General features: G+C 30.0%; 1 long non-coding RNA gene across 1 annotated transcript; it reads right to left on the bottom strand.

Moving 5' to 3' along the window:
- Positions 1-631: 631 nt before the first annotated feature.
- Positions 632-19,838, bottom strand: LOC128133065 (uncharacterized). Its single transcript, XR_008231257.1, has 3 exons — positions 19,701-19,838; positions 19,411-19,620; positions 632-733 (listed from the first exon to the last, which is right to left on the bottom strand). It is a non-coding gene; the product is annotated as an uncharacterized LOC128133065 (long non-coding RNA).
- Between the last annotated feature and the right edge of the window lie 226 nt (positions 19,839-20,064).

Raw genomic sequence — 20,064 nt, forward strand, 5'->3', positions numbered from 1 at the left:
TAAACTTGTTCATCCTTTTCAAAATACGGTAATATAATCGATAATTATTGATGATATTATCCTATTATGAATACGTCAATCAAGTTTATTGATCAAATATTTACAAAAAAACAATATTACCTAAATATGGACAAAAACCAAAGATCATTATCCGTTTGGTTATATATATATATATATATATATATATATATATATATATATAGAGAGAGAGAGAGAGAGAGAGAGAGAGAGGGAGAGAAAAAAAAATTCAATAGAAACCATTATTAATGGTTCTCCGAAGGACCAAATATTTTTTCAAGTTTTATAGCTTATTTTTTATTGGAAAAAAAACTAAAAATATCTAAATTAATAACTTCATATTGTGAAAGCTTATATATTTTTCGGATTCACCGTGTGAATCTGCACAGAATCATACTATGAATTTGAAAAAAAATAAAAGGTAAACTATTTTAAAGAATTTGATACTATTTGAAAAATGATAAAAAGTTATGAATTCTTTATTTTTAGTTTTTTTTTTTTAAAATAGGTTCTGAAGGTAAATATATATATATATATATATATATATATATATATATATATATATATATATATATATATATATAAAGAAAAATGATTTTGGGTTTGTTGGCTTACCGAAATGGTTACTAAATCGGCTTATAAGTTCGGATATTTGTGTTTGCATCTCTTCTCGTGTTTTTCGTTCCATTTCCATTTGAATTTGCAACTCTCGTACCTAAATATGTTAAAACAAGTATATATAAATATTGAACGAACAATGTATAATTAGTAAAATGAATTATATCTAGTATCATGTTGATCAATTATGACAACATATATTATTTGAAACCGTGATAAAAATGTTAATCAATTTATTTGTACCTATATATGAAAATATACTTAATTATTTTTATTAATAATAGGAATACATTCTTGGTTTTTGTAACATTTATATCCCGGTTTGCTATCATCTATCATTTTTTTTAAGTATAAAAGAATTTGAGTGTTTGGGTTACAAAGCGCAAGCTTGTATTACACATTGTGCGTGCTTTATTTAAGCACACAGTGAGTAGCTGCATAGGCATAAAACCATAGACCCTATGTGTTCGGCCCTACTTAAAGGTTGTAACTTCTTTGGTTTGTTCACCTTTTTAGCCTCTAACCTGTAAAATTAAACCCTATCCCCCATTTGTGTTATTTGGGAGTTTTTTACGCATTTGTGTTGTTTCTGAAGAATAAAAAAAAGTCGGTTTAATTGCAAGGTTCTAGATCCATTCAAATTTCTAACTTATTTCCTTTCTTTGGACCTTTGTAAGTCATCATGTTCCAAACTTTAAGGCTTAACTTCTCCAAAATTAAGTTTTTAGAACTTTTGGTCCATTTTGGCCTTGTTTCTTGGAGTTGGGACAATTCCATGTCCCAAAGGTTATTTATATTGGATTTATATGCTCAAGAATCATTTTAGAATGATGTTTGTCAGTAGGTCATCATGTTCTAAACTTTATGGCTCAACTTTTCCAAATCTAAGTTTTTAGCAGTTTTAGGTCCATTTTGGCTTGTTTCTTGGAGGTGGGAGAACACCATATCCCAAATGTTATTTATGTTAGATTTATATACTCAAGAATCATTTTAGAATGATGTTTTCCAATAATATATGATCATATATGGTCACACCGTTAGCAAGTAGTCGGTTATTGAGTATTTAATTTTATTTGATTATCAAATAAATAATATCAACTCTTGTATTTAATTGATGAATTATTATTTTATTAAAATAATATTTCTAGAGACTATAACTACCTATTTAATCATATGGTATGATTTGATATGTTGTAAACAAGTTTTTGGATACATTGAAGTTCACTAGACTTAACCACGTACATAGTTGAATGAGGTGAAGTGTTTTACATTCTACTCTCCTGCTCTCTCATCTTTTTGACCGAAAGTACCTAGGGGATGGTCTAGTTTGCTTATTAACTCTTTCTTACATGTATCATCCCTCATTGATGTCATATCATTCTATTTAATGAAGGTATGTGCATTAGATCATGGGCCTTAGTATATAAGGAACACAAACACTTTCATTTGTCTTGCTTCTTCTCTTTTTTCTTGCCAAACCCAAGAGCATCATCCCCTTTCATGTCTAGTTCTTAAGTGCTTCTCTTTTAAGACTAAATTGTGTCTAGTTCTTAAAGGATTAATAAGTAATTCATAAAAGTGAAGAACTAGGATTCTTGGTGACTCAAACTTGTTGGTGGATATATCTAGAGAATATCAAACCTCTTGTCTTTTATCGTCTTCGTCAACTCCACAATTTCCAAGTGGGATCAAAGTCTTCAAAAAATTTCATCTAAACATATTCCGGTTGCTTTATAATCTTTCTAACTCATTTAAAAAGATCCTTGGTGGTGTTGTTTTAAAACTATCGTAAAATAATAGTTATTTTAAAATCGTTTCAATATGTCGTTATAAGATAAAAATATCGGTTTAACTAGGAAATCCTATCAATGGTATGAGAGCCTCTTTTACATGTTAGAATTTTATTTTAATGTTTGATAACCTTTGGTTTGTAAAACATGTTTGTTGTCTCATTTTGCTAACAAATTACTAAATATGTTTTCTATGAAAACTTGTAGTTTTATAATTGATATTTTGATACAACCAAATATCTCATGTATTTTGGTTGTATAAATTTGCCTTATAAAAAAGTGTTTGTTTCTTATATCATATGATGATGTTGTGTATAAACAAGCGATTAGGACCCTTGTGTTGTGATCATTGTTACTTATTTATTCATAAAGATGAAATACATAAATATCTGTTGATTTCATTTGTTTATTTTGTATGTAAGAAATTAGTTTAGAATAGTTTATTCTTTTTCCAAATGTAACAAGACCACGATATTTCCAAGTTTGGAAGAATATTCTTTGTCTTAATCACTTAAGAATATAATCTCAACCTTTAGTTTCAACTCATGGTTTTGGGTTTAGTTATGATTTTAATGGTTTAAGTCACATGTCATCACAACACATGGTGGACTGAAATCATTTTGTAACCAAGATTTGTTTTGAAAAATGAAAGCTAGAAGACCTTTTCAAGTGTCTTTTAAGTCCTTTACGAATAACTTAATAATTCTTATGGTAGATTATAAGAATTATTAGTAATAAATGGTTTTGTTTATAAATTTTTATGTATGCCTGTGATAGTTATTTTATGTTGTTATTTGTTATGATATGTGTATGGAAATATGTTTTGCATGCTAGATAACAATTTATAATAAATTAAAATCATTTGGAATTTGACAATTAAATATTTAGATTATAACATTAGATGTTTAGAAATGAGTTTTTATTAAAATTATTTAAAAAAATTTAAAATTGAGTTTTTTTTTATTAAAATGGTTTTTATTGTAAAAACTCGTTCGTAATAGTCAAGTTTGAAATATTTAAAATACCTTAAATATATTTTATACTAAATGTAAACTCAATATCGTTTATAATTAAAGAAAGTTCTATTAAAATGACTAAATTTGATGTATATTGTAATTACATTAAGTTATAGTATTATTTTTACATCACACTATATATTATATATATATATATATATATATATATATATATATATATATATATATATATATATGAATGAGATTGTGTTTTAGATTTAATACAATATGATGATATTATATTTTATGAATATTAAATATTATTTAGAGCATAATTATCATCACAGAGTTTTGGTTTGTCAAAATGACTTTTAAATATAAGATGTAAAAAATGAGTGTATAAAATAAAATGAGCTTTATTTTACAAATTCATAATATCAAAAAAAATTATCACTAAAATGAGATTTAAAATAACGATTCTAAAACTCATCCAAACTCCAAGTCTTAAAAATAGAATGAATTTTTATTAACATACTATAATTGGTTCTTAAGGATCTAACATTAAATTTTGAATATAAAGATATTAGCTTAATATCTAAATAGAATGAATTTTTATTAACATAATATAATTGGTTCTTAAAATACAAGTTAATTTCATCCCTTTGAACAACACACGTGCATCGTTTTGTTGGATTAGTGTCTAAGCCCGTAACTATATTTGGTATGTACTTGACCCGGTTATGCATGGTCATTTTGGGTTGCCTTCACCAAAACAACTTAACAAGGTAATTTAATGAGAGAGAGGATATTATGGTTTATTAATATGTTATAAGAATTATATATTAAAGGAGAAATCATATTTATTTAATTACTATTAGTCATAAATTAATTAGGAATTAATTTGGTGACTAAAAGAGATTAATTAAATAAAGGGGTATAAATTGTCAAAAGTGTGATAATTGGATTTTAGGTTAAGGAAACTTATTGGACCAAGGGAGAACGAAAATATGAAGAAGGATCTTCATGTTTTCACCCAAGGCCTTTTTCCGGAAGGATCCTTGGGCTGCTTGGTGGCTAAGTTGTCCATTAGGGTTTAGACTGAAACCCTAGCAGCCTATACTATATAAGGAGACCACTGGATGCAATTTTAAGCTACTTAATTGTCTAGAGAAACCCTAGAACGAAAATAGCACCCCCCCCCCCCTCTCTCATAGTTACCTTATTGCTTCTTGCTATTTGTGATCCATTAGAGGGGTTACAATTGTGATCCTAAGCTCAAGCAAAGAAGACTCAAGCTAGAGAAACAAGAGGCAAACATCTAGATCTGATTCAATATGTTAATATTGATTGTTGTATGCTAGATTAGGGTTTTCAAGTCTTGGATTCATTGCATGTACAATAGAGAAACCTAGATCTTGCATGAGCACATAGGATTGTTCTTATGTAGAAAACCCATCAGTGGTATCAGACCCAGGTTGGTTTCAATTGTATGGATGCTTTGTGTGTTGAAAAATCATTTTTCTTACCTTCTGCCTGATGAACTCGACGAGTTCTTTGAGGAAATCAACGAGTTGCATGAACTCGACGAGTTCAGATGCAACTCGACAAGTTTTGTCGTCTGGCAGAGTAATTTTCGGGATTTCTTGCTGTTTTGCTAAAGGATACTTGCCTAATCAGTTTCTAACTAATAAAATTCGATTTTTATTGTTAACAAAAGATTATCCTTTCCAAAACACAAGATAATTACCAATTGATTAGATAATAGTTTCCTTATATGATTAAAATTGATTATTTGAATTAATTGGGTAACTTATCTTGCAAGGAATTAAATTAGGTTAAATATAGATAATCACTAAATTAATTGTTTAATTTATATTATTTGTTATTTGATCCTGTATATTTTAAAAAGTTCAAAACTTGTCCTCAAGTTTGAAATTTAAATGTTTGATTAAAGTTTAATTTTGAATTGTTAAATTTCAACCCTTAGAATATGAATTAGGTCAAATAAAGATAATCAAAGAGTTAATTTGTATTATTTGTTATTTGATTCTTTGTGTTTTGAAAAGTTTCAAAACTTGCCCTCAAGTTTTGGATTTTAAAATTTAATTGAAAGTCTTATTTTGAAATTTTAAATTCTAAAATCCTAGTACTTTGAAAAGGTTCAAATTACACCCTTATGGTTTTATTAATTAATTAAAATGTATAATTAAAAGTGAGTTAATAATTCCATAAAGTTTTGGTTTAATCTTAATCAAATTAAAAAGTATAATTTATTAAATTGGACCACCTAGTATTTTAAAAGTGTAAAATACACCCTGTACTATATATAACATTAAAAGTCTAATATTATATATATGTATGAGTAAATAGTCACTCTTACCGTTAGTAGGCCCCATTCACAAAGTTGGTCTATAAGGGGTGTTTAAGGAAATTGCCTATAAAACTATGATTAAATGGGTATCCACTCTTACCCACCGCACTCTTCACTAGTGGGGGGTCGTTAGCCGAACGGGTAGGATAGGACGAAACCTTCCATTAAAAGTATAATGAAGTATACAAAGTAACTAAATGTCTTTTAAGAAATTCCCAATCATAGTTACTTTAGGAAAAATGTGAAAATGTATGCTAATCCATGGAATTACACTTCATACCCTTGTCAAACGTTAGTGGAGCGTGTGTGGTTAACCGGCACACTAACTTAGGGTTGACATTGGTGGTGAAGGGTGGCTCGATGTTTATCATAGATCAATGGAGCGTGCGTGGCTTACCAGCACATTGATTAGGTGATTAGACATTGAGTGCACCATGTTGATTCGCATGGTTATTCACAACTTGTTTGCAATCCTCGGCATCCCAGTCACAATCTTGAAGGGCATATCGAGATTTTAAACATGTCATTGAAAAGTTCAACGAATCTCAAAGAACTAGGAGTTTTTCAAATACATTTAAAACTTAATTTCTTTTTCGTTTTTCATGGTGAAAAAATTAGTGAATCGTCATTCACTTACCTTCAAGTTATTTACTTTTAGAGTACGGTATCCCTTTCTAAGTTGTAAATAATGTTGTTGGATCCTAGCCTTGGTGTTTCATTTGGGTGTTACATCAAGGATTCTTAATCAACTTAACTTGAATTTTTTTCTCCCGTTTTCTAGATGTCTGACTCTAACTATGGTATTTCCGAATCCGATGAGAAAAGTTTTCACCAAGAGGATGACATTTCACTTCTGCCACCTCCTCTAATTGTTCTCCTCGACCCACAAGATCAAAATCTTGAAAGGTTCAAGCTCATTGAAGCCCTATTGACAAAGAAAAATGAAGATGGGAAATCCGTGTGTACACACGTCCTACGGATGAAATTGCACATTGACAGGTTAAGAATGGTGGGTATCGAGTTCTCTGGAAAATTGGCTGTTGACTGGGTTCTTCAGTCACTTCCTGAATCGTATGGTGAGTTCATTAGAGAGTACTATACGATGAATTGTGATGTGTCCTTCATCGATTTGACCTATATGCTTATTTCTGCCGAATCAGCAATGATTTGGCGTGATGGTCAAGCATATTTGGTTGGACAACCGAACTCCCAACGTTCCATGGACTCTGGCAACATTAGAAGTCCAGAAAGAACTAAGTCTGTGATGGTCCGATGTGCTGTGTCAAAAGAGTCCATCTGTTTCTACTATCATGAGAAAGGGCATTGGAAGCGAAGCTGCCCTATCTACCTGAGAGATCAAAGAGATGGGAGAGCCAAGAGTTTTGGTTCTTCTTCAGGTATGAAATCCACTATCTAACTATGTTAAGTTCTTATTCTAGATTCTAAACATATAATGTGATAAGATTACATTTTTGGTGTTCTGCAGGATCAAAGAAAAGGAAAGAAGCTTAAGGAAGAAGCACGCTAAGGTTGATAATGAAGAGTTCAAAGATCGAAATTTACCTGCTACTTTTGGAATTAGATATTTTTGCTTAAACAATACGTAATAGCATAGTTTTCATTAAATTTTCATTGTAAGGACAAGTTTTTCCGCAATAAAATAGAGTTTGTTTTATTTACATTTCCTTCAATGAGATTATGAAAATTGGTGTTTATTGATATTACTTGCAAATGATGGATGTGATTCTTAATAATGTTATGTATGGAAGAGTCGAAATTTGCGGAGATTATGAAAATTGGTGTTTATTGATATTACTTGCAAATGATGGATGTGATTCTTAATAATGTTATGTGTGGAAGAGTCGAAATTTGCCAAATAAGGAAAGATTCTCATCGCCCAAGTTTCAATTGGAAAGAAACTTGGAATCATACAACTAGTTTTGTGTGATGAATGAAAAACTTTGTATTTGGGAAATTTAAGACTAATTCATTGACAAAGAGTCAAGCGAAGGACTAAGAGATCAAGTTCGCAATGTTGTGTGCTAGTCAAGTCCACCACAAGGAACAATAAGTTATTCGTAATAATTTTAAAAAGTTTAGAAAATATGGTTGCACTTATGAGATTGAGTGTGATTCTAAGTTGATTGAAAAGTTTCAATAAATAGTAGGACGAATAATAAGAATCAAATAGGCAGAGAGATAAAAGGTTCTCCTTTCTAAGAAGATGGGAGAGTGCTTGTATCGAGTTTTATGATTGTCTTAATGATTAAGAACTATTTCTCAATTGATCATCTAAGATACCTTAGTGCATTGTATGACTAAGTAGAGGAATCAGAAATTTTCGGAATGGTTAATCAAGAAAGTCAATCATACTTCGTTCCAATATCAAGTCTTAGAGTTAAGATTGTGACATTCAATGACATATCTATTTTTGTAGGTTTATTACACTCATCAAATGTAGAATAGGAAAGTTTCTTATTTTGTTCATTTGAAATTGGTTAGTTGGGGTCTTGGATAAGACAAAGACCAACTGGAACCAATTAAGTAAAGTGTTAGTCTTGATAGGATTCCTGAATGACTCTTGAATATTTGTTTTGTCAAGGAAAGTTTCTTGACAAAAGAATCATATATGTCAAGAGGTAAGTGGGAGTCTAAATGATCTTGAAAAGTTTCAAGAACAAATCAAGAATAAACCTTATCAATCCTCGCTAGCACACGACTTGGAGGTTATAATCAAATCGTGTTGACATATTTTGGTTCTATGCCATTCCAGTTTAGTTAACTATGCAATATGAGTTCTATGAGTTCTCAATTGGATTGAATAGAGGCAAGACATCCTAATCAATGGAAGGTACATTGATTGGAAGGGGTGATCTTATTAACAACTCGGAAGACATGGTGGGCACCCGCGCTGCCATAAGGCAAAAGCTCAAGATTAAATAGGTTCAATCCATAAGAGTTGAATTTTCAAAGAGATAGTCTTATGATTGTCATTTTGATAAATTCACATGGATAGGACCAATACACCATAAAATCTAAGTGTGATAAGATTTCTCTCTGTTCGTGAGGAAATAATTTCACTAAAAAGGATTTTGAGAAAATAGTATTTGTGAAAATTGCATTCTCGAATTCGATTATGATTACGACATCCCTTTTCGTAATTCGAATTGCGGGATTTGGCAATTGGTCCAAACATTTTGGGACTCAGTAACTTGAGTTCTAAAATTGTTTAGACACACATATAAGCTATTTAAGGAAAGGTGTATGGGTTCAAGAAGCTTGATAAAGACTTATCAATGCATCTAGTATTAGAAACATGAATTTCAAGTTTTCTTAATAAATGTCAACGGTAGTGGGAGCATAAGAGTTATGCTTGTATGGAAATAATCGTCATGTTAGTGGGAGCATGATTATTATGGTAAGTATTGCAAGTTGGCAATATTAATCATAGAAAACAAAGATTCACCTTGCAAAGTTGTAGGGGTTGAAAAAGTTGTTTTGCTATAATTAAGGAAGAGAATATTATACTTCGTTTGAAAATCTAAAGCTTAGATCGAGAAATGTTAATAAATTTAGTCAAAGATACATAGTGCGTTCTCAAAGTTTGAATTATGAGAACATGGCACATAAAATATTATGGAAGAAGGATGATAAAGTATCATGGCTTTATGTAAAACATTATACATCGTGTCCAATATGCTTCAGGTATAGGATCGATTGCATATGCTATAATATTTGACCATTCTAAAATTTTCCAAATGCCAAGTGCATTAAGAGGGAAAAGAGAATAGAACCGGTTTTGACTAAATAGTTAAACAACTATCAAAGGACGATCTAAAGTTCACTAAGGATTGATCTCTTGTAAATAGTTAGAAGTATAGTATTGAATAGACCATACCGACATTATTATGAATAGATAAGACTCTATTAAGAATGACTTGTCATATGGCAAATATGGAAATGTTTCCATATTAGGAGTTGGAAAGTAGGAATTAATGTCTAAGATTATATACTTTTATGCAAGAAGGATGTTCAAAGAAATGTACTTTGAGAGAGAGACATCACATCTATGGAATTGTTTCTGATAGAGCCTTCTTTAAGGAGTTAGCCAAGTCTTAAGTGATTTTTGTGCTATAACTTCACGAAAGGATCGTTGCATATAATGTTAGAATCTAATGTGTTTTAATAGTGGTAAGAAATTGTATTCTTACACTAACAATAAGGAAAAGGAATTGTGAGATGAGCATCATTTGAAAAGTTTTCAATTGATCTATTTCACAAAGTATGAACCATAAACAAACAAAGTGTGCATGCTGAGAGCATGAGACAGTTGTTGTTATAATTCAAGTAAGTAGTTGATTATCCGAAACATTAAGCAATGAAAAATGAGTAATCAATATGGTGTCTAAATAAGAAGTGTTTTTATTTATACTCACAAGTTTGGGGCCATATAGGATTAAGTATTTTCGTTGAGTTTCACTTTGCATGTTTTGACTTCCTGAATAATGAGATTATTCGAACAGTCCACAATCGCTCATATGCTGGAAGTAGATATGAAAGAAGATTGTCATGAATAGTTTGTAGATTGTCTAAAAGGTTTTAGACATAGCAAAGGTTTGCTGCAAGGTTCATAAGTGCTTATGAATATGATTTGAGCATTGGAATAAACCTGCACTTGCTGGTATCGCTTTATGAAAGTGATCGCAAGATGATAATATCATATAATCTTGTAGACCTAGATATATGGTTATTGTTTGCTAGTTGATTATACATTGATGATGCGAAAACGCATCAGTAACTTGATGTTATAAAATGCATTGTTGTGTGTAACTTAGCTAGTGAATAGTAAAAGCATACGAGTCGAATTTTATCTGTTCCTTTTATTCTAAGAGTATAAAAGCGATATCCTGGCCACTCGATGATTTGGTTTGACTTATGTGTCGGGCTCGGTTAGAATGAAGTTGATGTGTTCAACTAAATTTTATGTCGAAAAAATCGGAGATCGAGAAACATATGCAATACAATAAGAATTGTCAGCATGATATCTATAACAGAGGGCTATACGATCCCTTATCTAAAGGACAAAGTTTGATCAGAGTTGACAGCAGCGTATAAGAGCTACGATTGCTAATCGGATCTTGAAGTCGTATGTGAGATATAGTTACTAGACTTATCCAAGTGGGAGACTGTTGGATTAGTGTCTAAGCCTGTAACTATATTTGGTATGTACTTGACCCGGTTATGCATGGTCCTTTTGGGTTGCCTTCACCAAAGCAACTTGACAAGGTAATTTAATGAGAGAGAGGATATTATGGTTTATTAATATGTTATAAGAATAATATATTAAAGGTGAAGTCATATTTATTTAATTAGTATTAGTCATAAATCAATTAGGAATTAATTTGGTGACTAAAAGAGATTAATTAAATAAAGGGGTATAAACTGTCAAAAGTGTGACAGTTGGATTTTAGGTTAAGGAAACTTATTGGACCAAGGGAGAACGAAAATATGAAGAAGGATCTTCATGTTTTCGTCCAAGGCCTTCTTCTGGAAGGATCCTTCGGCTGCTTGGTGGCTAAGTTGTCCATTATGGTTTAAACTAAAACCCTAGCAACCTATACTATAAAAGGAGACCCCTGGATGCAATTTTAAGCTACTTAATTGTCTAGAGAAACCCTATAACGAAAATAGCATCCCTCCTCCCTCTCTCATAGTTGCCTTATTGCTTCTTGGTGTTTGTGATCCATTAGAGGGGTTACAATTGTGATCTTAAGCTCAAGCAAAGAAGAATTAAGCTAGAGAATCAAGATGTAAACATCTAGATCTGATTCTATATGTTAATATTGATTGTTGTATGCTAGATTAGGGTTTGCAAGTCTTGGATTCATTGCATGTACAATAGAGAAACCTAGATCTAAGCATTAGGGTTTGCATGAGCACATAGGATTGTTCTTATGTAGAAACCCCATCACATTTGTATGGTCCTTATGGGCGATGGATCACCTAAATACTTGGATTTTGTCTTATGATTGCCAAGGTTTTTTTCTTTTTTTGTTCTAGTGGGAGAAAGGTCACGTAACCGCTTGTTAAATGTCGACACCACAAGTTTTTCAAGAATGATGACTTGATCGGGAATCATCTGTGATAAAGGTCACCTAAGCATGAGAGGTCCGAGGCATAGATGGGATCAAACATGCCAAGTTAAACAAAAAGTTCTTTAGGATCCTATATACTAGGAGTTACATTTGATGAAATTGGTAATCGCTACCTATCTCGTTAGATTAAGTAGATGGGTTAAAGGTCACCTACCATTTACTTGTTTAGTAACTTGTATCTTAGACTTTAACTAATTAATGCTTTAGAAACAATCAAAAGTATTAATTTGTAAAGACTTACATATTTAAAATACTAAATGAAATTTTGTAAGATTTTGTTGATTTATAAGAGATAGTTAGACTCAATGTTATAAATTCTACGACTAGTATTGTACATTGAAATTCTTCTCAAGAACAAGCAAAGATACATTCTTAAAGGTCCCATTCCCGAAAAACCTCTATCAACCAGTTGGTCTGATAATGATGCTTGGTGGAAGCATGATTGTGCAGTTGATGATGTATCTTACATCATACTGGGAATAATGATCCCAAACCTTGAGAAGGTCTTGCAAAATTAGGAAGCATAGCAGATATTTCGACAAGTAGAGTAGATATTCTGATAGAACATTGATATTGGTACAAAATTGTTCTAACATTAGAAGCTAACAATGTCAAAGAGAGTCACAATGTGTGGTCTAAGAGGTCTATGGTTCAGAAAAGGGAAAGACAACATAAACCAAGAAATCAAAAAAGGTCCAACGTGATCCGTCTTCTTATAATTATGGATAGGCGGAACACTAGAAGAGTAACTCCTCCTCTTATCTCACCAAGTTGAGGAAGTACGGTGATACCAACATTTCAAGTATTTATATGATAGAGCTATATACTTTTCACTATATACTTAAGTATACGATAATAAATATGACACTAATATCTGATTTTATGTGTAGATGTTTAGAAGAAGTAAGAAACTGACTAGATGCAGATTGGTACTCCATGCTAGAGGAAAGAAAATGTTGTTTGAATTGACGAAACTTTTGATTACCAAATAGTTTCTATTTGATTTTAAACAATAGTTTTTCTAGTACCTATTATGACTAGGAATATTGTAACAGTTGCAAATTTTGAAGTAATTTAGATTTACTTATCATCTAATGGATGTTTACATTCATGTTAAGATTATTTTCTCATAATGTTATTCATGAAGTAAATCTATATGTTTTCATTAAATTCATAGTTCTAAAGATAACACCAAAAAAATCAAATAATATTTGACTCAATCTTATCTATAACATTATCATCCTAAAAATATAAAAAAGAAACACATATCCCAAGTTCCAAAGATGGTACTTTTAAGAACTAATTTGATATATGTGAGTCCTATTTATATGTAAAGATGATTCACAATCGTTTTTCTCTAATGGTAGTGAAAGTGAAAAAGATTTGTTAAAGAATTACACATGTTGATGTATATGGTCTTTTCAATCCTATGAACAGATATGGTGAAAGATACTTAATTGACTTCACTAACGACTTTTATTCGTTGCTTTTGAAACTTTTGAAATGCTCAAACTCTTTTATAGTGAAGATTAAATACAAGTTAATTAGAAAAAGCCCTTCATTCTAATAACGAAAATGAGTTTCAAGCCAAGTCTTCTGGGATCATATTAGGAGTTGTGATATCGAATCACAACTTATTCGACCCAGATAATCCTTGTATGTTTAAGAAGAGTAATTAGATCTTATATGAAGTGGTATGCTCTATGATGAATTGAAGAACTCTTTCCATTATAATTTTTTGAGTTATGGTTACTACAACACCTATATTTTGAATATTTATTTCCAACCAAACAAGTAGCGTGAATACCTTCAAAATACTAAGGATGAAATGTTATAGCCTTATATAAAAGGTATAGATTTATGGAGCATATGTAAGACAAGAAGCTTAACTCAAGCTAACGTCCAATAATAACATTTATGTAGAATGTCCAAAAAGATTATTTAGGATAAAGTTTCTACAATACCACTAATGATCATTCTAAAAGACATGTCCTTAGAAAGGTTTTTTTTCTAAATGGGAGCAAAATGTAACTCTAAAGGTTCAAAGACCATAAACTAAATGCATCATAGTGGCAGATAGAAGCTAGAGAAATTTGGATTTCTCGTATCTGATGTTGAAATTTTTATAGTAAACACTTCAGACTACCAAACTGCTATATCAAATTCTGAATCGAACAAATGGCTTAAAGCCATGAATACATAGAGATGCATTCATCTATGATAATTATGTACGAGATTAATTAATCTTCATCGATATACTATGGCTATAAGGAGTACAATTTTCAAAGGAGAAACCATACATGGATGGAAATTTGTTTATATGTAAAGCCAATATCTAAAACTAAGAATCCTCCTTTTTATAAGAAAATCAAAAATGTGTTTTCTTTATAAATGAAAAGACTTGTATTTTCTAGAAATCTAGTGGGAGTGCAGTTACATTCCTAGTCATGTATGTGAAAGACACACTAATTCTTGGAATAAATATCGATATAGATAGATCATGGCAACTTAAAAGATTCATTAAAATTGCATTCATTGTCGAGATATTCAAAGGTTCAAGATATAAAACTCTACGGGAATTTTTATTACAAATACCATATGACAAGATTTTAAGTATGCCTTAGAATCCTTACACAAAGGTTGAGCTAGATAGTACGATTGTGTTCCATATGCTTTTGCAACTGGATTCATCATATGTTCCATGTTATACATGAAGGCCACATACGTCATATGCTTAAAGCATGAGAATAAGTTATAGGGTGACTGAAAGGAACATTCTAAAGTAATTATGAGGAACGAAAGAAATATCCATGATTTGCGGAGTATCTGAAAGAGAGCAACAAATGCAAACTTCCAAACATATTGAGATTATCCGCAATTGCAATTGGGCGTGTACTCATTATGAATGAAGGAAAAGTTGTATAGATAGGAGTTCCAAGAAAAAATTTGTTGCAATACACTACAAAGTCATTGTACATTGTTGTTTAGGAAACAACATATGTAGATGCTTCAATTAAGAGTTCATATTTAAGCACCTATAACATTATCGGTGGTTTTCTCTAACTATGTGATATAAATGAAACATAAAATTTTAATATTCGCAAAATTTATACATATCAAGTTTGACGAATCCAGTTAATGAACCCGTTCACTAGCTAAAGCATGAACTTCATACTAGAATTATAGGACTTCTTTATTCTAGTGATTGGATTTCACTAAAATTTAGTATTTGGTTATTGGAATAATACTAACAACAACTATTGTAATGTCTTGATATATTGGATATAATCTTTTCATTAAAATCCTGATGTGTTCTATATTACCATGTTTAATCCTTGAATAATATAGTTATTGTAAATGTCTATGATCATTCATCGTTGTAGAAGAAACTATGAAATAAGAATAGTATGAATTGGATTGATTGATTTTCATGAAGATGAAAATAACAAAGGGATAGAACCAAATTTATTAGTACTTGTTGGAGAAGAAGTATTAGACGTGCAATGTCACAAGATCTCTCCATGGATCGTAGTCATGAGTGATTCTTAATAAAAAAACAAATCATATGTGTATTCTTCGACCTAAGATGAATATTTTAGACTTGATTATGGGGATGTTTGTATTTTGATAAGGTCCAATGTTGTTCCTATTAAAATATCATTACAAAGGTCGTTATTCGGTATAACATGAACTACATAAAAGGCGTATGTAGTCAAGATGAGATTTTTTTCCTTTTTTTCGTTGAGAGTTATACATCTAGGCCTTACTAAAAGTTGAACATCATATGATATTGAATGCTATCCATTTCTCATATTCAACATGATGCTTGTGACAAAGAGATAACTAATATAACATTTATGCACCAATTATAGCTTGGAGCTTTTTGAAATTAGTTGTTGTTAGATGGTACCACTTTTTTTGTGTTGTTGGGGGTAGTGGTCTGTTGTTAGACGTCAACCATTGTGTCTGTCAATCTATAATGAATCTTGTGGATATTAGAGATTGTTTGATCTATATGTTCAAGAATCATTTTAGAATGATGTTGGCCAATAACATATGGTCTTATAGGGTGACACCTTTAGCAAATATTCATTTATTGAGTATTTATTCTAATTTGATTATCAAATAAATATTATCAACTCTTTTATTTAATTGGGGAATTATTATATTATGAAAATAATATTTCTAGACACTATAGCTAGATATTTAATCATATGGTATGGCTTAATATGTTGTGTACAAATTGTTGGATAAATTGAAGTTCACTATACTTAACCATATACATTAGCTTAATGAAGTGAAGTGTTAAACACTTTACTCCCATCCTCTCACTTATCTTCCTAATCGAAAGTACCAAAGGGATGGGCCAGTTTACTTGTTTAACTCTTTATTACATGCACCATCCCTTTGTGATCTAATATATGTTGTATTTAATGAAAGTATGGGCATTTGATCATGGGTCTTAGTATATAAGGAATACAGGCTTTTATTTGTCTTTCTTCTTATTTACATTCTTTCTAAACATGAGATCATGATCCCCTATCCTCTATTTCTCTCTTTTGAAGACTAGTGAAAGAATTAAGTAATTAAGTTCTTCTCCTTTAACACTAAATTATGTTTGGTTCTTAAAGGATTAAGAAGTACTAATACAAGTGAAGGACTAACATTCTTGGTGAGTCCAACTTGTTGGTGGATACCTCTAGAGAAGATCAAACCTTTTTTTTCTTCTTTATCAACTCCCCAATTGCCAAGTAGGATCCAAGTCTTCAAAGTCTGTCATCTTAACATCTTATGGTTGTTTTATAATCTTTCTAACTCTTGTAAAAGGATCCTTATTGGATTTGTTTTAGAACATTCTTAAAATAATCGTTATTTAAAAATCGTTTTAGTTTGCCATTATAATAATAGTTATTTTGTCATCTTCATCAACTAGCCAATTGTCAAGTGGTTTCAAAATCTTCAAAGGTTGTCATATAAACATCCTATGGTTGTTTTATAATCTTTCTAACTTGTGTAAATAAATCCTCAGAGGTTTTGTTTTCAAATGGTCCTAAAATAATATTTATTTTAAAATCTCTTCTGTTTGCCACTATAAGATATAAAAATCGTTTTTAGCTATCAAAACCTATCAGTTTACTGATGTATTCTGAATCTTTTGGTGTATTTGGAATGCTAGAATAAGCCCATTTATGTACCATGCAAGTTGATTGTGCATTTTTGAAACGTTTTAGATCTAGGGTTTGACATTTGGAAAATGGAGATTTGTTAATAGATAAAGTTGGAAACTTTATCCATTAAGTGCATATTTTAAAAAGTTCTAGAAAGTATCAACCCTTGAATTAGAGGATTAAGCAATTAACAAAGAGGTTGTCTAGAAAAATGCATGCGACACATGCAGCCTCTTAGCATGTGACGCGTCGAACTGGGAAACACAACTATTTCATCGGGTAGTACACGAGACGTGAAGAACTAGTGGGCGTGACACATAAACCTTTGACCGCTAACTTTTTGACCAGTTTGGCTTTTCGCCAAACTTTAAGGGTGAGCTATGGATTGAGGTTTGACCTTTGTTTGACTTAGGCGGTAGATGTAGCTGATTTGTTTGAGGGCTCACATGAGCCGGTGTTTTTAGCTCTTTAGATTTAGATGAGTTTCCATACTATATTACTTAAGTGATTATTTGATCCGTTGTGTGTAGGATATATGTGTAATACTATGGTATGATGGCATGCTTACTAGTGGACTCTTGCCTATTGTTTGTATATGATGTTTATATTCTTGTATGATGATGGAGAGACCAGTGTTGTGACGTGAGCCTGTTTTGGACGATGAAGAGACTGATGTTGTGTCGTGAGTCTATAGGCTTGTTGGATGATGTCAAGACCGGTGTTATACCATGAGCCTAAATTTCTGAAGGATGATAGCGAAAGCCCACAAGCTCGATGTATTTATGCATAGTGATTACAACGAATTATGTATTATTTGTAGAACTCACTAAGTTATGTACTTAAAATTTAAAATTAAATATTTTACAAGTTATTCTTCTAATCGTGGGAAGGGCCCATCGTGAGTTTACCACATCCACATCGTAGATGATTTTATGATTTCAACATTCGTTGATTTTGTGATGTTTCTGATACATTTTTATAACATGGTTTTGGTGTTGTCAAAACAATTTGTTACCTTGGTCTTTATGGAAGAATGGTTTTACATGATTTACTTTTGTTTTCAAAACGAAAAATATAGTTGAAAAATATAGTTTGAAAATTTGTGAAGTTACAATTATAATCCATAGCGGCAACGCTTTATTTTATGTGTAAAAGTAGGATAATTTACTTTTTTCTATAAGAACAACACTTCAATTTTTTATCAAATAACAACTTACTATACTTTTAACCAACATAGTACCTTCTTTTTACCAATATAGAAAATATACATATTTATTATTTCCATAATAACAACATACTTTACTTTTTACCAATAATAGCAATGAACTTTATTTCTTACACATAATAACAAAATATTTTAATTTGTAACTAAAATAACAACATACTACACTTATTTACCAATATAAGGAATATACTTATGTTTTTTTTATCTATAATAACAACATATATTATTTGTTATTAATAATAGCAATATACATTATTTTTTTTATCCATTATCATAACACGATTTATTTGTTATACATAATAACACAATATTTTATTTTTTTGTTAATATAAACATTATACTTATATTTTTCATCCACAATAGCAACATACATTAATTTTTATTCATAACAAAAACGTGTGTCTATATATATATATATATATATATATATATATATATATATATATATATATATATACACTAGTTTATAACCCGTGGAAACTACGGTTATAAAATTAATTAAAATTTTAAAATAAAAACTCAAAATTATTTTAAATAAATTATTAATTAAAAGATTTTTTTAGTTATAAAAAATTTTAATCATTGATTTAAATAAACATGTGAAATTATATCATTTTAAAATTTATATTATTTTTATTTAAATTTTTATTCTAATGTTATTAATTTAATGTATTTAGAATGAAAAATTTAAAATTTGAAATTTGAAATCAATAGGTTGACAAGTGGATTGCATTAATTAGAAAACATAATAGAGTGACACATGACAAAAAAAAAATATGGATTAATTAGAAGGTCTAATAGGGTGACAAATGTAAAAGTAGAATAAAACTATTCTTTTATTACTATATATATATATATATATATATATATATATATATATATATATATATATATATATATATATATATATATATTATCGCAATTTACCTTACCATTTTTCCATAATAGCAAAACATTTTATTTTTTATACATAACATCACTATACTTGATTTTTTTTATATAATTAATAACATACTATATATCATCTTACTAATATATAATAATTTTTTTTGTAGATAATAGCAAAAAAAGATTATAAAAAACATAATGTCTTCATGAAATAAGTATACCTGTAGTTGAGAATGTACATACTCAATGGAGGACTTAGTAAACCCGTAAGGTGATGTCCCTGTCATCATTAATTGATGACTAGACGATCCTTTCTCAAAAATACGATCATTTCTCCCTCCCTGACTTAGCGCCCACAACTCGGCATCATCCCCCGTATGTTGAGTGATTTCATCCCCGTACTTCTCAAGCATATATCTCTCAAATGCATTCTACAATTAACCAAAATATCCTGATTATTATTCCAACAAAAGTTGTGAGAACAAATATAAAAATGATAAAGGTAACTTACATATTCCTCCCATGTCCTAACAATACACCATTCTAACCCATTTATCGTCAAAAACCATTTCTTCACCTGTAGATGAGAAAAATTTTATGAATTTATTTTGCAATTAAGAAGATTAGGGCCATTATATATATATATATATATATATATATATATATATATATATATATATATATATATATATATATATAAGATTAGGTTCATGTACGACGGCCTAATTTTGTGAGACCGATGAAACACATTTTTTTATTTATTTTTTATTTTTTTTATATTTTTTTAGTTAAATCAAGTTCTGAAAATAATATTTAAAAAAGAATTTTTGGATTTTTCCATTTATTTTGCATTTTAAAATTATTTTTAGAATATG

Source organism: Lactuca sativa, chromosome 3 (genome assembly GCF_002870075.4).
Source record: "Lactuca sativa cultivar Salinas chromosome 3, Lsat_Salinas_v11, whole genome shotgun sequence".
Lineage (NCBI taxonomy): Eukaryota > Viridiplantae > Streptophyta > Magnoliopsida > Asterales > Asteraceae > Lactuca > Lactuca sativa.